The 15,147-nt window shown below is 42.6% G+C and overlaps 1 non-coding gene across 1 annotated transcript; it reads left to right on the top strand.

The window, feature by feature from the left end:
- Positions 1 to 11,730: 11,730 nt before the first annotated feature.
- On the top strand, positions 11,731 to 11,837 carry LOC129480041 (U6 spliceosomal RNA). Its single transcript, XR_008656931.1, has one exon. It is a non-coding gene; the product is annotated as a U6 spliceosomal RNA (small nuclear RNA).
- Positions 11,838 to 15,147: the final 3,310 nt, after the last annotated feature.

Genomic DNA, 15,147 nt, shown 5'->3' with positions numbered 1-15,147 from the left:
GTTACAGTGAGCAAGATCTCACCACTGCACTCCAGCCTAGGTGATAGAGCCAGATCCTGTGTCAAAAGATATATTAAAACAAACAAAAAAACCATACAGCCTGAACAAATTACTGGGGATGTAAACCAGAGCCACTGAGTGTGTGTGGCTTGAGAGGAGCTATATCTCCGTGGGATTTCTGTGACTTTTTTTGGCATTAGCTTTGACACTGGAATTTTGGTTCTACCATTGTCAATTAACAACCATAAATTCTCACATCCACTAACATTGAGGTCACTGGTATTGTAGTCCTTCGTGCCTTGAATGGCATATCTGAATTTCTGCTTTCCTGCCGGGGGCAGCAATCAACAATTACTAGTATTTCTTCCTGAACGTAAAGAAGCCTGGCCAGAAAAGGATGCGTAGCCTTGTAAAGATTTTGACTGAGGTTCTGATTATTCAGCTAGAACCCTTCTCTTCCTTTCAGATACAATTTTCCATAAGGAGTGAATACCTTTTGGAAGTTGGAAGGCTAGGTGACAGGGTAAGAGGAGGACTTACTTATCTCAGTATACACTTTGGTACCTTTCACATTTGGGGCATGGATTTTATTTTTTTTATTCAAAAGGTCTATAAAAACACACCTACTTTAATCTCGAAATGCTAAATTGATATATTATTAAGTTTTTAAGGCTCTCTCTGCAAGGATTTTTAAGAAGAGCCAGGCTTTTGGAGCCTAAGGCCCAAGCCTGTTGACAATTTTACAGGGAAGAAACCCGACAAATTTTTAATGACGTTGGCAGTGTTATTGCAGATAATAATTATGAGAGTGCCAGTGATAAACAGCAACCCATTGCATCACCCCACAACCTAAAGCACTGAAGCTTTGTGAAGAGTGAACACCCTGATTGCCCCAGAATGGCATGTCGGTAATGCCACTGCCAACTTCCCTGAAGGCTGGCCCTGTTCTTTACGTGGCTCCCACTTGCTCTCAAGAGTTTCTTCTCTCTACTCTCTCAGAATATCATTCTGTCTTTCATTACCGGATTTGGTAGCCCTGACTCTAGGAATTTTCTCCACTCATTGTCGGATGCTGTGGTTGAGAGTAACACATGTATTTGGGAAGAACCTACCTTTCAGTCATCTATAAATGCTCACTAGTCCAGCATCATGCACGGAAAGCGTATTATTAAGTGGTGTGTTCCTATCTCAGGTGCCAAGCACATCCACTAAAGCATTGTCTGACAGTTGCAGACCTGCAGACAGGGATTATGGGGAGAGACATATGAAAATCATTGCCACATAGACATACCACTTAGCCCAATTAATCACACATCAGCTATCTGAATGCTGCCTGGCCCAAGGCAGACGCTGAAGTTCCATATACCTCATTGCATAGACTTGATCTTTGTCACAGAGGATTCACCATCCCTGCTCCTCCCTCCCTCTCTCCTTCCCTCCCTCCTTCTCTTCCTCCCTTCTTCTCCTTATCTTCCCTTCACTCACCAGACATCCTTTGAGCTATGTGTGCCAGACACTCCTCCAATAAGTAGGTGTCAAGAATCCTATGCCAACCTTAAATTTAGGAAAGTCTGAAAGATGCTAACATCAATGAGGTGGGGTTTTTTCAGACTCTATCCTAAAAACAAGTGGAACAAACTCCATTTGAAACTGAGCAATTCAGCTAAGTGCGATGGCTCACGCCTGTAATCCCAGCACTTTGGGAGGCCGAGGTGGGCAGATCACTTGAGGCCAGGAGTTCAAGACCAGCCTGGCCAACATGGTGAAATTCCATCTCTACTAAAAATACAAAAAATTAGCTGGGCATGGTGGCACATGCCTGTAATCCCAGCTACTTGGGAGGCTGAAGCAGGAGAATCTCTTGAACCCAGGAGGCAGAGGTTGCAGTGAGCCGAGATCACACCACTGCACTCTAGCCTGGGCGACAGAGTGCGACTCTGTTTCAAAAAAAAAAAAAAAAAGAAAGAAACTGAGCAATTCTCACAAGAGTTGCATCTGCTTGCTTAACTCCCTCTCCTGTAGCCATACCTGATTTGGTTGGTGGGATTCTGTGGGCAATCGTCAGATGGAAAGATTCCACTGCTTCCTCTTTGTTCTTGGAAGGAGGGATAGAAAGGGTTGATGCCCTGTGTGGTTGTGCAAGTTGGGCCATGCAAACAGATGCCTGGAGAAGGTAAGTCAGGGCAGAAACCTAGCACCTGCTCTGCTCACTGAGCTATGACGCTAAGGACCCAGAGCACAGGGCACTTTTTCTTATTTCCACAGAAGTACTGTATGTTCTAGGAAGCAGACCTGTGTTCTCTGATTGTAATTCTCTGGTGGGAAGGTCAGGAAGTTTACAAGTCAGAGTGGAAACCCACTGCAGAGAGACCCAAGCTTTACAGGGCAAGGTACAGGGTGGACCTCACCATCCACATCAGGTTCCCTACATTGAAACAGCCTGGGGCCAGGATTTTTCTGGACACACATTTGAAAGTCCTGATACATTTCTAACTTGTGATCCAGACTTCACGATGTTTCTTCTGTTTTCTACCCAATCACTCTTTACATTAGTCGATTTGATTTTTTGAGACAGTTTCACTTTTGTTGCCCAGGCTGGAGTGCAGTAGTGCGACCTCTGGTCACTGCAACCTCCACCTCCCGGGTTCAAGCGATTCTCCTGCCTCAGCCTCCCAAGTAGCTCGGATTACAGGCATGCGCCACCACGCTGGCTAATTTTTTGTATTTTTAGTTGAGACAGAGTTTCACCATGTTGGTCAGGCTGGTCTCAAACTCCTGATCTCAGGTGATCCGCCCCCCTTGGCCTCCCAAAGTGCTGGGATTACAGGCATGAGCCACCGCAGCAGGCCAGTCGTATTAATTTTTATTTCCCAAATAAACATATCTCCTAAATGTCAATGTGTACGCTTCATCCTAACATTTTCATATGGGAAACTTCTAGAGCATTCCCCAGAAAGAGCCAACTAGACTTAAACTCTAGGAATTTAGGAGATGAGGCATAGAAATGCTGATTTCCCAAGGCCAGCCTCATTGTCTCCTAAAAAACCTGCCTGGAAAAAAGAGCCAGGTCCCACTTGTGGTTGTGATCCTAACTCTGTACCTGCTTTTGAATAAGTCTTTAGATCTCTGTGGGCTCCACTGTCTTGATCGGTAAGATAAGAGGATTGGGCCTTTCTTGTTCTGGGAGGTCATGGTTATATCTTTTGGCTGCCAGAGGTTGGAAGCATAAAATCAAGTTGGCAGCAAGCCCTGCTCGTAGCCCCCTGGACCCTGCATCTAGGGTAAGAAGGAAGGTGTGGTTGGGAGAGCTCATGGCGAGCTACCAAGGCACAGGAGCCCTGTTCCTCTTTCCCTATGCAGTTCATGCCAAGAGGATCAAGGATATAATTAGCCTTGGCATACTAAATATGACTGTTCTTACTTCACCTGGAGCTTCTCCTTTTGTTCCTTAAGCCCATGTGGAAGTTGCCATGCCTCCCACCTTTACGTGGGTATGCAGGATGCTACAGTAAAACATCAAGTGTTTTGAAGTCCCGGTTCCACCCCTTATTAGTTAGGTGACTGATTCCCAGTTTCCTAATCTGTAAAGTAGAGATAATAATGCTTATGTCATGGAGTTGCTGTGAGGAGGAAATTAGATTCTATATAAAATCCACACCAAACAGGACCTGGCTGATCCACATTAACTTCCTTTCCCACGCTCCACTCCCCACCTCTGTTGTTCCCTCATCCAGTGTATACCCACCCATGTCAGTAAAAACTATTATAAGTTTGCACCCTAGAGGAGTGGATTGACTGCCTAATGACACAAGCTCAGGCATGAAATAGATATGCACTTGGCTGTTTGTGGCTTGAAAAATCTCATCCCTGACATTTCTTCATTATGAGTTTCATCTGAAGAGAGGTCTCACTAGAATGACAAAAATATGTTTTTCCCTCTGAAGTCCTGGGTGCCTCCAGTTACGTTAGATATAATTGTCCTATGTGTGTGCTTGGAAGAGCTTAGCATCCAATGGGTCTGCTCAAATGGCATTGAGAAGTTCCCTGAAGTTTCAACTTGAGGCTCTCTGATAAATTGATTTTTCTCCCACCATTCATTTGTGATTTGAAGCCCAACTATGCTGTCCCATCTGTCTCTTTTAGTGAAATGTACAAGCTGCAACAACCATATACTGTCTCTATCTGTATAAAACAGGAGAGTGGGTATAATATATATTGGTTAAGTCCATATTTAGAGTGGTTCAGCTGTTTACTAGCTTTGTGACCTTGAGTAAACTAGTTAACTCCAGTTTCCTCATCTAAAAAAAATGAGGTCAACCTGATAAATTTGTTGTGAAGATTAAATGACTCAATATATATAAAATGTCTGGTACATAATAAGTTCTCATAAATAATAATTATTAATAATGGTGATGATCTCTTCTCCACATGATAAGTAGTCATATCTTGGAACAAAGCCAAGAATGGTGCAGTTAACTACAGTAGAATAGGGTCGGTAGAGAGGAGCCAGTACCTAGAACTTGAATGAGCAATTTCAGAAATATACCCAGCTACTGGTCCTAGAAACCTTATTGTGAGACACATCATTGTAACTGAAAGGAGACCCAATGGCCTCCTTGATGGAAGCAGATGGAAGATATGACAATTCAATATGAAGGGTGGCATTCTGCCTATTAATCTCATTTATTTATTTATGTTTCTTATTTTTTGAGGCAGAGTCTTGCTGTGTCACCCACGCTGGAGTGCAGTGGCGCAATCTCAGCTCACTGCAGCCTCCACCTCTCTGGTTTAAGTGATTCTCGTGCCTCAGCCTCCCCAAGTAGCTGGGACCACAGGTATGTGCCACCACTCCTGGCTAATTTCTGTATTTTTAGTAGAGACAGGGTTTCACCATGTTGGCCAGGATGGTCTTGAACTCCTGAACTCAAGTGATCCACCAACCTCAGGCTTCCAAAATGCTGGGATTATAGGCATGAGCCACTGTGCCTGGCCTATTTTTCTTTTTCCTTTTTATTTATTTTTATTTTTTTTATTTTCAAGGTAGAGTCTCACTCACTCTGTCTCCCAGGCCGAAGTGCAGTGGCACAGTCTCAGTTCACTATAATCTACACCTCCCGTGTTCAAGTGATTCTCCTGCCTCAGCTTCCTGAGTAGCTGAGATTACAGGCATGTGCCACCATGCCTAGCTAATTTTTGGTGTTTTTAGTAGAGACAGTGTTTCACCATGTTGACCAGGCTGGTCTTGAACTCCTGATCTCAAGTGATCCACCCTGCCTTGACCTCTCAAAGTGCTGGGATTACAGCTGTGAGCCACCACACCCGTCCTATTTATTTATTTTTCTTTAAAAATGTTTTAAAAATAAATAGAGATGAAGTCTTACTCTGTTGCCCAGGCTGGTCTCGAACCTCTGATCTCATGTGATCCTCCTGCCTCAGCCTCCCAAAGTGCTAGGATTACAGGTGTGAGCCATTGTGCCCGGCCTAATCTCTTGCTTCATGATATAAGGGAGCCCACGTCCCTCTTCCTGCCAGGTGGGCCACCTGAGCACAGTAAGGTCAGAATGGGTGGAATGATGAAATTCCTGAGCATCTTTGCATCATTGTCTTGATGATCATGAGCCAGCCATCCCCTGGAACTTCTGCATCACAGCCTTTAACTCAGTCTGCTGCTGTGAACGGTATATGAAACTTGTATCTGTGATCACTTGGCTCTGCCAGGACTTGGGGTACCTGATGGAGAGGATTTCTTGGAGGAAAAGGCCAAAGGGCGGCCCCGACTTTGACCTCATATCTAAATCCTAAGAGTATACTTGCTTCTGGTTGCCAAAGGCCTGAATGCTCAGAAAGAGTACAGCACAGAACCTGTTGGTAAGGATTCCTCTGGCTTTGGTTTACTCTGCCATGCCAAAACAACAACAACAACAACAAAAGCAAGAATCAGGTTGTGTTAGGATTAGAAAGGCTTCTTAGCAGTCAGAGCATGCAATCACTGCCCACTCCTGATTAGCTTCAACTTGCTGGACCAGCTGAGGAAAGCTAGGGTATTCACAAGGTCTGAAGTCAGGGAGTTTCATAATCTCATCAGAATCTAGAAGGATGCGTGGATGGCTGCATTCTACAATGACTCAGGCAACTTGAATACTGAGGGATGCCCTTTGGCTTCTGCATTTAAAGACATTAATTTTTACCAGTGTAGAGGATAAGTGATAGATAAAGACGGGATTGGTTGGGAAAAGTTCCCTAGAGGAAGTGGTCCACATACTCTCTGTCCACTTCTAAGAGCAGCGTCCCACTTTTTTTTTTTTTTAAGTGAGTCTCTCACTCTGTTGCCCAGGCTGTAGTTCAGTGGCGTGACCTCGGCTCACTGCAGCCTCCAACTCCTGGGTTCCAGCGATTCTCCTGCCTCAGCCTCCTGGGTAGCTGGGATTACAGGCACACACCCCCATGCCCAGCTAATTTTAGAGATGAGGTTTTGTCATATTGGCCAGGCAGGTCTCGAACTCCTGACCTCAGGTGATCTGCCGGCCTCAGCCTCCCAAAATGCTGGGATTACAGGTGTGACCCACCACACCTGGCTAGCTTCCCACTTTTGGACCATTCATTCTATGATACCTGAAGTCCTCTATATCTTCAGCCTCTTTTTCCTGACATAACTGATGCAGGTTCTCCCCTGAAGACATTTCCCCCACAGTCCTTTCCATACTCCATCTACCACAGGACCAGAAATAAGATGAGCTTTCATCTTACATCCCAATGCCTTCTACAGACCCTTGCTCCTATGCCCTCAAATAACAATCTTTCTTCTGTTGAATTTCAGGCTGCCACATTAAACCACAGCCCTCTTCCTTGACCTACTACCATCATACTGGCCCCGATTCACCTCGGGTCCCACAATCACCATGAGTGACCACGATGTCCATGTACATAACCCATCCAACAGCTCCTTGACCTTCTCAACCCTATGACCTCCATGTAAATTTAGTCACCCCCATTCTTGGACGAATCTTGGATCTCATTGATTGCCTCAAATTACTCCACCTCCAGAAGCTTAAATTCTAGTATCCTATCCTCTTCAACGTTCCATTTCTCTCACTTGTTTCTGCTTCTAGACTTACTCTTTGATCTTAACAAGACTTTCCTTTGATTTTTCCATTTTCTTCCAGCCTATGTGTCTCTCCCCATCCAACCTAAATTCTTGTCTCTTCAACTCAATTACTGTGTTGACAAAACTGTCTATTTTTTTGTCCCCTCAACCTTCATCTAACCCAACTGGAAAAACAGCTGGGCCTTCCATGAAGCAGATCCCTGGTCATTTCTCTCTCCTATTCCCCCATAGCAATGAACTCCTTCATTCTCTTTCAACTCCCTAGTTCCTCTGTATCCCATTCTACCTCCTCTTATAAGATGGCCTCATTTAATACCTTACAAAGGAAATAAAAAGTATTGAAGAGTAATTATCTTAAGTCTCTGTTCCTCAACTCCAGTATGCAAAATTACCTTCATCTGTCCATATCTTTTTCTCTTTCCTCTCCTCTAAAGCTAATCCTCTTACCTAAAGCTAATCTAAAACTAGAGCCACCTGTACTCTGAATTTTACCCCATCTACCTCATCATGGGCCTGATTCCATCAGTTAACTCTCTGGTGTCATTAGTGTCTCTGTCTCTACTTGCATCTCAGAAACTTCTGCCCCACGTAAGCCCCTGCTCACTGGGCCTTCCCCAGGCCTGGGAAATACCCTCTTTGACCATTTCTTCAGGAGCACCGTTGACAGAAGTAAGAAAGCCAGAAAAGGTGAATGATTTTTAGGAATGAGAATTTGGAATTAGGACTTTACTTTTTTTTTGAAACAGGGTCTTACTTTCTCACTCAGGCTGGAGTGTGGTGGCACAATCACAGCTCACTGCAGCCTCAATCTCCTGGGCTCAGGAGATCTTCCCACCTCAGCCTCCCGAATACCTGGGACTGCAGGCATCAGACACCACACCAGGCTTTTTTTTTTTTTTTTTGTATAAATGGGGTTTTGCCATGTTGCCCAAGCTGGTCTCGAACTCCTGGGCTCAATCAATCCTCCTGCCTTGGCCTCCCAAAGTGCTGGGATTATAGGTGTGAGCCACTGTGCCTGGCCTTCGGACTTTACTTTTTTAAGTACAGGGTTTGATGGGCCATTCCAGCAGAAATGTCAGGTGGGAAGTTTGTAAATGCACACATTATCTTTAGGAGAGAGATTAATCCTGGACATACACTGTCTTCCTTACTCTGAGACATCAAAGGCATGTACTTAGGTATTAACTGGGATGGGGAAGTGTCCCTGGGTGTTTCTTTTCCTGGAGTTTTTCCCAAAGGGCCTTTAAGTTTTCAACATATAAACACATTTATTTTAAAGGCATTTCCATGACGTTGAAGGCACAGATGTTACAACTGAATTTTATCCCAACCTCCACATGTGGAATCCAGAAAAAAAATTCTCTGGTCTTATGATTGAACAGGAAATGAAAGACAGTGTCACTCTGGGTCCTCATTAGGAATTCCTATATTTTTACACCATTGGAGAAACATTTAGGGAAAATGTGCAGCCATGTTTTTAAAAAGGTTCCCAAAACTCTTGTTAGAGAATAACTTTGCTCTTTCTCTGGGAGTCACAGCAAACTATTCTAAAGATGCTTCCACCTTTTGAGCACCACCTTCTAACATAGTGCATGCTACAATGAGAGTAGGGAGCAGGAGAGGCTAAGAAATGCTGATTTCTTGGCTAGCATGCCTTTGGCCTTTGGTTGAAACTACTCCTTGGAAGGCTGTTATATTCCAAATTCCCTCTGATGGATAATTGATTTGTCAATCTCAATTTCTTCATCGTATATTTTAAAAATTATCTTATGTTGTTTTGAACTACCAAAATCAGCACACTCTTTTTCATGATAACACACTTTGGTTATAAATAGCATTGCAAAGCACACTTGAACATTCATCAGAAACTTGAAGATTTTGTTAAACTATGAGGATGGCATTCATCAGGATGGCATTCATCAGATTTCATTAAACTATCAGGATGGTATTCATTGAATAACTGCAATGCAGCTCTGCCAAATGGTCATCTGTCTTCTCTTTGAATCATGGGTCATTATACAGGTAGATGAAAACCTGCAAATAAAAAGATAGACGAGCATTATAAGACTAGAAAAGTCTTTTAAAGATTGCCTACTCTTTTTCAGACACTAAACTATAAAAGCCATTTCAAAGGATAATATTTTATAATCTATTCCTGTCTCCCTTTCTTCTTTCCTCTCTTCTCTAATTCCTTTTCCTTCTCTTTACATAAAACATTTCCTGAGCACTCATAACATGAGTGCCAGGTGCTATGTTAAGTATGAATGATATAGTAATGAACTATAATCAGTTTCTGCTTTTATTTATTTATTTTTGTTTTCTTTTGGTTTGGTTTTGAGACAGAGTCTCACTCTGTCGCCCAGGCTGGAATGCAGTGGCGTGATCTCGCTCACTGCAACCTCCACCTCCCGGGTTCAAGCAATTCTCCTGCCTCAGCCTCCTGAGTAGCTGGAACTACAGGCACCCGCCACCACGCCTGGCTAATTTCTTTATTTTTATTTTTAGTAGAGATGGGGTTTCACCATCTCTTGATGGTGAAGAGAGATCACGAGTTGGCCAGGCTGGTCTTGAACTCCTGACCTCAGGTGATCCGCCCGCCTTGGCCTCCCAAAGTGCTGGGATTACAGTAGTGAGCCATCGCACCCGGCTGAGTTTCTGCCTTTAATATTCTGTTTAGAGGAAAGAGAGAATATTAACTACATCCAGAAACCCAGGTGGGATATCTGTTTCTTAACTCCACTGGATGATCAGGCAATATGTTTCTGGAGGTGATGCTTGAACTCATTCTTTAAAGGACAAATAGAGTTAGGGGAAGCAGGCAAGGGGAAAAGGACATTCCAAGCAGAAGAGATATTATAAGTAACATCATGGAAAACTGAGAGCACATGGTGAAATTGTATAGGTGGCATGGCTTGAGCAAATTGTGTGAATGTGGATACAGGAGAGTCCTCGTCCTCCCTACTGGTGATGACGTTTAAGTACAATAAAATTAGCTCTTATTTTTAACCCTCTTCTTTGGTGGAATTCTTAAAAAGCTGAGAAGAATAAAATCTTATTCTATGTCATTTAATCAGAACAAAATACGAGGAGAAGAAATTCAAAGGAAAATCTTCATCCATTCAATTCTTTCTTAGTAGTTATTTGCTGAGGGCAATGGTTGTTAATAGCAATAGTCAAGGAATAATTTTCGATTATTGTCAGCTGATTTTCCTGGCAGTATTTCATTCAAATCAGAAGAATGTTAATTCCATTTTTCATAAGATAGGGGAGCATGACCATCTGTGTCAAGAAGAAACGAAACCTCAAAGAGTTCCAAGTTAGTTTGGATCAGTCTCAGGAAATCCTGACTTTTATTTGATGTGGCCCATAAGTCCAATTATTGTACTCACAAAAAAGTCTCTTCAAAGACTGGCTATTAGCCTCATTTTACATTCAGGGACAGGAAATGATAAATCTTAAGACAAGGACACAGGACTTCTAGAACTGATGTCAATGAGAGTCTCTCTCTCTTATCTTTCTATCCTTCTTTTTGATCTGCTTCCTTCCTCTTTGCCCATTCTTTTTTTTTTTTTTGGCCCTCTGTTTTTTTTCTTAATTTATATCTTATGCCTACCAGTGTTTCCCTAGGTAGTTTAATATTTCTAATGGTGATACTTGTATTTATAACATTTTCCCTAAAAAATATTTCAAATAACTCTTCAGATCATTCACTTCCCAAGGATTGTCAAATAGGTTCCTTTTATGACTTCTTACACACTCCTATGTTTGACAGAGCCACACCTGAAATGGTAGGATTATTGTCTTTGCGTCACTCAGATGCAAGTCTTGGGGAGGATTCAGTCTCTCCCTAGCCCTGCCCTGTGAGATAGTTTTAACAGAAATGTGTATGAAGACATGCATGGCAGAATTACCAGATCAGCTGGTGACTCAAAGCTAAGATCATAAATTACAGACTCTATATCCAAAATGATCTCAATTGGCTGGAATGCTGGTAGGAAATCAATAAGACAAAATTTAAATCAGATGTAAAGCCCAGGTGTGGTGGCTCATGCCTGTAATCCCAGCACTTTGGGAGGCCAAGGCCGGTGAATCATTTGAGGTCAGGAGTTCAAGACCAGGCTGGCCAACATGGTGAAACCCCCTCTCTACTAAAAATACAAAAATTAGCTGGGTGTCATGGCACATGCCTGTAATCCCAGCTACTCAGCAGACTGAGGGAGGAGAATTGCTTGAACCCAGGATGCTGAAGTTACAGTGAGCTGAGATTGCATCACTGCACTCCTGCTTGGACGACACAGCAAGACTCTCTCAAAAAAAAAGTAGAAGGAGACCTGCTAGATCTCAGAATTATAGCAATAGTTTCAGTTGACCTCATCTCCCTCCTACCTGTGTTCCCCTCTCTGCCCATGTCCTTCTGACCTTGTGAGTTCTGAAAAGAGTCCAAACTTCTCCCATCACAGTCCCTCTCTCTAAGTATACAGATTTATCTCTCTATCATGATTGAGGTATGGACAGAGTTGGCTTTATGAATGTACGATCTGTGTTGCTGCACAGAGTCCTGCACTTAAAAGGACCCCATGGTCAGTTTAATGTCTTCTTCTGGAAATTCTTCTTTTCTTTTCTTTGTGCTCACTTTGGCAGCATATATACTAAAATTGGAACAATACAGAGAAGATTAGCATTGTCCCTGAGCAAGCATGACACACAAATTCATGAAGCATTTCATATTTTTATTTATAATAAATAAAATTTTTTTAAAAGTTAAAAGTAATTTTATTTAATTGGCAAATTAAAATTATATATATTTATCATGTACAAAATGATGCTTTCATATATGTATACATTATGGAATGGTTAAATCAAGCTAATTAACATATTCATTACTTCACATGCTAATAATTTTTTTGTAGTGAGGACACTACAAATCTACTCTCCTGGCCATTTTTCAATTATGCAATACACCATTGTTAACGATAGTCATGTCGTGCAATAGATCTCTTGAAACTTCTTGCAATTCTTAACAATTTTTAAATTTTTTTTTTTGAGACAAAGAGTCTTACTATGTTGCCCAAGCTGGTCTTGAATTCCTGGACTCAAGCGATCCTCCTGCCTCAGCCTCTCGTGTAGCTGGGATTACCGATGCAAGCCCCCGTGCCTGGCTTTAACAGCTCTTGAATAAAGAGTCTGGCATTTTCATTTTGCACTGAGCCCCACAAATTATGTAGCCAGTCCTCGGTATAGGAAACATCCTTTTCTTCTCTGAGCAGTTGAAGTTTTCCAAAAGGAAGTTTTACTATGAAAATGAGGTAGCAAACAAACAAGTTGGCTACACAAAGAGTTAGCAAAAATAAAATTTCAGATTACAGGTGAATCCCAAAGCGAACTAGCACCGAGCCAAAAATGCAATTAGTCAGCACAGTAGAGACGGTCCATAGCGTTTGGCTCCTTTCCACTTCATTTGTAGCTGCCCAAAATGTTAAATTAAGATATGCGCATGATCTGAGATGGATTTTGTTTGGCAACAAAACCAAACTGTAGTATCTGTAGGATTCTGGCTATGCTAGGAATAGACCCTAGGTCACTGGCCCTAGCTCCATCATCACTTGCTAGTCCCATTTCTGACCCTCTCCTTCTGTTCTTTCTATGCATTTCAGATCTCCGGGGCTCTGGCTTCTTCACTTTGGCTCCGTTTACTTCATATCTGTTTTCTAGCCAATTGAAAAGGTCAGTTTGTTATGCAAACTGGAGAACCCTGGCTTCCTTACTTATTATTAGCAAAATATAAGCTTGCCAGATTTAGCTAATTAAAATGCAGGACTCACAGTTACATTTGAATTTTAGACAAACAATGGATACGTTTTTAGTATATGTTCCATATATTGCATGGAATGTACTTATAGTAGGAAATTATTTATCTAACTTAAATTCAAATTTAATTGAATGTTCGGCCGGGTGCAGTGGCTCACGCCTGTAATCCCAGCACTTTGGGAGGCCAAGGCAGGAGGATCACCTGAGGTCAGGAGTTCGAGGCCAGCCTGGCTAACATGGTGAAACCCCATTTCTACTAAAAATACAAAAAATTAGCCAGGTGTAGTGGAAGGTGCCTGTAATCCCAGCTACATGGGAGGCTGAGGCAGGAGAATTGTTTGAACCTGGGAGACGGAGGTTGCAGTGAGCTGAGATCGTGCCATTGCACTCCAGCTTGGGCAACAAGAGCAAAATTCCATCTCAAAAAAAAAAAAATTTAATTGAATGTTCTGCATTTTACCTTGGGACCCTGTCATCATGGGCACCCATGGATCATGGGCTGCCCTGAACATACAGGAGATGCCTACTATCTAACCTCCTTGGAGGCCATTTGCATGTCTTCAGTTTTCTGGGGACCAAGACTCTCTCGGTCTCATCTGATGTCAAATTTTCTGCTCTTGCAGCTTCTGCCCCCTCTCACACTTCAGCAAGAGAGCAGAAATTACTAACAAATCCTGGGTTTATTGAACAATCATGCCTCTTTCTCAATTTGCCTGAACAATTCTTCCCATTTACTCAAGTTTTCTTTCATAATTCCATTTCCAAGAACCTCCAGAAAAGCAACTGTTACCAGATTTTGCAATAGAGATGTTGACTGGTTTTCTCATTCGTATATCTATAGTAGCCACTCTATTGCATGGCATACAGTGGAATTCAATAAATGTCTGTTGGGTGATTGAATTAGTTAATTAAAGAGTATATTCCCTATAGGTTTTTTTGTTGGAACAGGTAGAACAGAGTGTTCTATTTTATTCCAGAGGGAAGGACCAGGGCCAATAGCATGAACACTTAGGGAAATCATTTTGACTTCAACATCTGGAAACTTTTCTTAGCTCCAGGGATCAAAGTGGTGGTGTTGAGAAGTCAAGACCTTCCTACCCCTAGCAATGTTCAGGAGGAGGTCTAATTTCCACCACTATGGCACTGCTGTCACAGACAGAATTTCTGGACTAGGGGCAGTGAGAATTAATTGTTAAACTACTTCTGAACCTAAGAATCAAGAACGCTAATGCACCCTCTCCACACACACACTTTTATTTTTTCAGCTTAAAAGTTGCACATGTTACTGAATTCTGCTCTTCTGAGATCAAGGACATATAACAGATGCATGCACACGTTAATGATGTGCCAACTCCCTTTTGTTTCAGGCCTTATAGAGCATAAAGACAAAGAGATCGTTTCTAGTAATGGAGAGTAAAAAGCCCTTAATTTTTCAGTTTATCTTTGATTTATGTTTCTGTGTTTGTGTGTGGCTAGGCTCTCCTTGGCCTTTTCAAAAGGAACTGGCATAACCACTGAAAATGTGTGGTAACTGACTACATGTCCATGGGGGGAAATCTTATGTTACTCAAAACACAGTTGCTAATGAACAACCTGTGTTAATCCTTCAACATGAGAGAAAAAAAGCTCTTTGTAGGTGTGAAGCTAAGCACAACCATTCCCCCCAATAACCCTGGAATTCTTATATATCTCACCATTCTTTTTTTTTTTTTTTTTTTGAGGCAGAGTCTCGCTCTGTCGCCCAGGCTGGAGTGTAGTGGCGCGATCTCAGCTTACTGCAACCTCCGCCTCCCAGGTTCAAGCGATTCTCCTGCCTCAGCCTCCTGAGTAGCTGGGATTACAGGGACCCGCCACCACGCCCAACTAATTTTTGTATTTTTAGTAAAGATGGGATTTCACCATGTTGGCCAGGCTGGTCTCAAACTCCTGACCTCAAGAGATCCTCCCACCTCGGCCTCCCAAAGTGCTGGGATTACAGGCGTGAGCCACCACGCCCGGCCTCACCATTCTTTTAATGTTGTAATATGTGAGGGAAAGGGAGAGATATTTGGGGTGAAGTAATTGTGCATATTTGAGCAGCATATGCTGTGTGTGAGGTGGGGGTAGGGAGATAGAAAAGTATCGTGGGGAGGGGACAAGATGTGTGATGTCCACGGGGCTATGGTGGGGAGTTTATGATAGCTCAGCATGTTGTGTGCCTGTGATGGCTGAGTGGAGGCAGCTGTCATGGACTG

This window comes from Symphalangus syndactylus, chromosome 3, assembly GCF_028878055.3.
Source record: "Symphalangus syndactylus isolate Jambi chromosome 3, NHGRI_mSymSyn1-v2.1_pri, whole genome shotgun sequence".
NCBI classification, from domain to species: Eukaryota; Metazoa; Chordata; class Mammalia; order Primates; family Hylobatidae; genus Symphalangus; species Symphalangus syndactylus.
The sequence above is the reverse complement of the archived record's forward strand: the minus strand, read 5'-3'. Positions and strand labels throughout refer to the sequence as shown.